This window comes from Cynara cardunculus (assembly GCF_001531365.2).
Source record: "Cynara cardunculus var. scolymus isolate 2C chromosome LG 5, CcrdV1, whole genome shotgun sequence".
In the NCBI taxonomy this organism is placed as follows: Eukaryota; Viridiplantae; Streptophyta; class Magnoliopsida; order Asterales; family Asteraceae; genus Cynara; species Cynara cardunculus.
Window position 1 is genome coordinate 1,160,280 of NC_037532.1, and position 5,895 is coordinate 1,166,174.

The window sequence follows — 5,895 nt, forward strand, 5'->3', positions numbered from 1 at the left end:
TGTTAGAACTTAATGATTATCCTAATTATATTTTAGATTTTTTATATTTAAAATTAGATGTTTATCATGTATTTGATTGTGTTTATCTGCAGTTAGTTACACGAATTTAGATATGGGATGAAATCGGATAGGGATGAAATATGGTTTAAGAGTTTTTAAGAGTTTTAGCCAAATGTTTTATGATATAGTATAGATATATATATGATAAGCATTGGATCAACTACATAAATTTTGGATTTCATTTTTTGCAACAAAAATTGCATAGATATGTCATGATTAATTTACAKTAAAATTTTACATTTTGCTGCATTGCATGAGAACTTAGCAAGTATTGTGAATCGAAAGTTTAGATATACACAATATTTTATTGAATAAAATAACAATAATATTCAACGTTAAGAKCCCGTTTGGTTTGCATGATTATTTTTTAGTGATTTGTATTTCATGGATTGGATTTGAAACCATTGGTGTATTTGGTTTATATGATTCGGAATGAAATTATATTTCATTATTTATAAATAATTTATAGAAAAAATTATAAATAATTGAATTACAATTTTATTAATCGATTATTACAAAACAAATGTTTTTTAGCATTTTTCAAAACCTTATCCAATACAATCTACGAAATTCCSTGAAATCCCGAGCACTCCCTGAGGATTTCAAAATCCCATATTTAAAGTATTTCAATTAAATCCAAGGATTTCAAATACGGACAATCCAACAAACCAAACATGGGATTTGAAATGCAAATCCCCCAAAATCCATTTCATTCCTTCAAACCAAGTAGTTTAACTGGTAAAATTTTGTTAATTTGCTTTCAATATATCACCGATTCAAGTTCTTTCAGGGGTACTATTGGATTTGTGATCATGTTGTTAACCATTTATATATTACCATCACATTAGTTAAGATGCACATAAACTTTCTGATATATATGTACTGGTCATGGTTACCAGAACAACAATAAATGCATCGGATTTTTTATTTTACTTTTTTTTAATTTAATAATCCAAGTATTAGTTGACTATACATTGTTTTTTAGCTTAGGAATTCTTTGTTTTTAACTATCAAAACTTGTTTAAAATCAGATATTTGTGGCCTTAAAATGGACTGGATACTTCTTCTATCATTCGTGTTACAAAACCGTGATATGTAGTATGGTTAGTAGGGGTGTGCATCGGGCGGAAAAATAAAAAACCCCGATCGGATTTCGGATATGAAAATCAAGCCCCAACTTTTGGATTTCGGGTTCGGGTTGATCGGGTTTCGGGTTGCGGTCGGTCGGTTTCGGGTTAATTATAATGCAATATATATATATATATATATATATCCAATTGATTTTGACGATGAATTCAATCGATTTAGAGAATTGATAAATCGATATTATGCTTATAAATTAGGAAAAAAAACACGACCAACTAAAATTTTAGAATTTTCAAAAGATAATTAGATAAATAAGTATATTTATATAGTATTTAATATATATATATATATATATATATATTTCGGGTTTTCGGACGGATCAGGTAGGGGTGAATGCGGGTTGGGTTGGACGGTTTACAACAATTTTACAACCCAACCCAATTATGGCGGTTTGGAAAATTTCAACCCAACCCAACCCAACCCATTCAAAAGTATAATCCAACCCAACCCAACCCTTGCGGGTTGGGTTGGATTGGCGGGTTAGTAGTTACGTAATTTGACGAATGAAATATTTCATTAATCTTAAGTTTATAGACCATACTATAAAGTGTTCTATCTAAAAATGTTGCAATAGGTTTATAGAACGTTTTTTGACGTTTCAACAAGTGTTTTAGAATGATCTTTAAATAAAATGTCGTATTAGTTATTTTATAGAAACATTTTGAGAAGTGTCCATTAAACTCATCTATTTATAGGACACCTATGCTCATATGGCATTTTTTCAAGTCGTGTTGTATAAAATAACTAATACGACACTTTATTTTAAAAACATCATAGAATTTGTTAAGACGTCCAAAACCATCCTATAAACATATTGGAACTCTTTTAGATAAGACATTTTTCTAATGTAACTCTTTAAAAACGTCATAGATTGATGGATTCGTCAATCAAATATCTATCAATATCATTCATATTTTCCAACATATCAATTTGTTGTTGCTGCAAAAAAAAAAAAAATCAATAATTTTTCATATTAATTAGATTATTTGTCATTATTCTTTGATCGTGAATCTCTTTTGGTAACCTATACGTTTAGTTAAAATGAAACAAAATATAGTATCAATAAAAATTATATAAAATTTATACATTATTAATATATATATATATATATATAATTTTATAAAAATTATATATTAGCGGCGGGTTGACGGGTTGGGTTAGCTCAACCCAATTTCAACCCTCCTAATTAGCGGGTGGGCAGTTTGGCGGGTAGACGGGTTGGGTTTAATTGGGTTGTTGGCGGGTTGGGTTGGGCGGGTTTCGCGGGTTGACGGTTTTTTGTTCACCCCTAGGATCGGGTGGCCAAAAATCAAACCCAAACTTTCCCAAAAAGTCAGTTTTCAGAGCATTCGAGTTTTACATGAATACCTTGTTTTTTATTCGGGTTTGGGTTCGGATTTTAGATAATTCTGGTTTTACACACCTCTAAATTCTAATGGTTAGACTGTGATGTTACAATATTAAAAAATTAACAATAGATAACAGATGATTTATCTAATTCAGTAATTTTCGGTCATTATTTATAAAAAAAAAAAAAAAAAAACCTATTTTTGTGTTCATCAAATAAGTTAATGGTCTTTTTTTAATTAAATTAAAAAAATAAGACCCTTTAAATTTAATAGAAGAAAATGATGTCAAATCAAGAACACAAATTTAACATAAACAAAACAAAAGTCAAATTATGCATGACATATGCATCTGCAATTTTATAGGAACATTTCAGTTTCTATTACAGATTTAGTCCCTGTAATGTTGTAGTTTTTACAAAACTGGTCCCTAAACTTTATTTATCACRTAATCTTACTTSTYGTTTSCATGTATATAACAATTTGATCCCTCACTTTAACGGTCGTATATTTCCTACGTTTAAGTTGTGGGTATTTCCGTCTTTTTGCTTGTTTATTTTATATCAGTATTTTTCGTTCTATTTTATTTGTTTGAAAACTCACCTTCCCAATTCACATCGAGAAACACCAAGAACAATAAACCCTAAAATCAAATCAAATATTTGCTCCATCCTTCGTCAATCCGAAAGTCTACCAAATGTCCGCTTTGATATACAATGGACTTGTAACACCTAGGTTTCGGGGATTAATTAGATAAACATTCAAAGTTGAGGGGGGGATTTGCAAAGCTAAAGAAACTCTGTTATTTATAGGAACATAGTAGCAGAGATGAAGTAGTCTTTGGACTGACTTCTGCCCATGTTTGAGAACATCTGAAAAGGGGTCGTTAGCTTATAAAAACATTTCAAGTGTGGCCGTCAAATATTCAAACTTATAAATGTAGACGTTCGAACAATTTTAAAACAAAAATGCATCATGGCTATATGTGAGAACTGTTAGAAAGAGAATATGTATTAACAAAGATAGACTTATGTATTGGTGGCGTGTGTCAGGGATGAAATGCCCAAAGGTGATTTCCCGTAAGCAAGGACCGGCTAAGCCGCGTCAAAAGTGAGTAGTGGCCACTCAATTCGAGAGAATATTAAAGTGATTGCACGAGGAAGATAACGAGCCACTAAAACGAATATGCACTCATTATTTTGTATATATGTACACTTAATGTTACAAAGTGAACCACAAGGGTGGTGACTGGTGCCTGATTGGTTTGAGCTTGGTTCCAAAAGTGAAAAGTACCAGGAGGTCTCACGTTCAAATTCAATGAGGAATAAAAATCCCCTTGTGGTTACGGAGGTTCAAATTTGGTGACTTTGGACTATTTGCAAAGCAGGTGGTCGTCCTGGGATTAGTCGTCTCGCATAGCGGGTTGGATATTCAGGTTAATAAAAAAAATGTTACAAAGTGAGAATTATATAACATCATATTATTGTACATGTTCAAATTCTTACCATAATTGTGATCTCACTAAGCTGTAAAAGCTGACTAGTGTGGTGCAACACATGATCGGGATCGACAAGGGAAAAAGTCACGTTCATAGAACTCTTAGACTCCGTTAGTCAACTATTCTGTATGATATTTAAGACTTTAAATTACGTGTCGAAGTTTAGTATTTTGACAACCGTGGAAATAGACAACCGTTCAGGCGATGGACCAAATTATTATAAACGTATAAACGACAAGTCTAATTCTATAATAAAGGAAGTTTAGGGACCGATTTCATAAAARTCATTAAATTACAAGGACCAAATTCATAATTAACTATTTATTTTGTTTTTACCAAAATACATAATTTTTTGTACTTTATTTGATTTCTCTTCCTCTCATTTCCTACTTTCATATTTTCTTTATTTCATCTTTTTATAATTGTGTTTTTATATTTTTTTTGTTAAAAAATCGATCATCATTAACTCCAACCGGTTCCAGACGAACCCGTTTTCAAGGACACCAATATGATTTTTGGATCACTCAACAACTGAGACTAACAGGACATGAGGTTGAACCTAGGGCTAGGAATGAAAACGGGCCAAGTAATATATCCCCGTCCTCGACCCCCACCGTTTAAGCGCCCCGTCCCCCACCTCGCCCCCGACTAATCCCAGATGTTTGTGGGGAAGGAACCCTAGCGGGTTTTGAAAAACTGTTGCGTACCCGTTTAGTAAAAAATAATAAAAATAATGTATTTTAAAATTAGAAGTTCATTAAATCATCACAACATTAATTAAGTATAATATTATATATATGGGTAGACTTGGAATCACGTGAGACCAACATATTTTTATGAGACTCTTGAGACAATTTTTTTACACTTGAAACTTCACAGCAAAATGCTGTGAACAAGACTCGTGAGACCATTTTTTTACATTTGAAACTTCATATCAAAACGTTGTGAAGGTATATAACCTTCACAGTGTTTTCACTGTGAAAGTTCGACTTTTTTTTTTCTTTACAATGTTTTGTTGCGAAGTGTCAATGAATCTCACAAAAATAGACTGGTCTCATATAAAACTAACCCTATACATAGGTATCTAGAAAATTCAGAAGAGATGCTAAATGGACTACTTCTTTCTTGAATCTTTACATTTGATTCCCTTAATTAACAATTACTAAACTTTTGGGAGATTGAAATTTTCCCATCAACAAACAAACACATAAAACTGGAAGAATCTAATTAATTTAATAGATCCCCATGAAGAAAATTGATACATACATACAATACATACATACACATACATATACATATACATATATATATATATGTATATATATGTGTATGTATACATATGATTCATCAAGAAGCTAAGCAGGTTTCCCAGAATTTTCTATCAATCTCTCTTTCATGTGAAAGAGAATCACCACAAAATTGATGACAAAATTGATGGGGCATAGATGGATCCATCAACTTGTTTATCTTCCCATCATCAACTTCACCATCATCATCATCATCATCATCATCATCTTCTTCTTCTTCTTCTTCTTCTTCTTCTTCTTCTTCACCATCATCATCATCATACGTTTGATGATCTTGATTTCTATTCCCACATAACCTGTTTGTATTAGCATATGATGAATGGTCATAACTGCAAGATTCAGCATCATCATCATCATCATCATCATCATCACCTTGATGAGTTTGATCATCCATGTCTACTTCTTCATCTTCTTGATGATGAACACCTGATTTGAGTAATTCTTCAGAATCACCAGTGGATTCAGATAGCAACAATGGAGTCACTTTCCAATTCCAATTCCATTCCATCTCTCTCTCTCTCTCTTTCTCTCTCTCTCT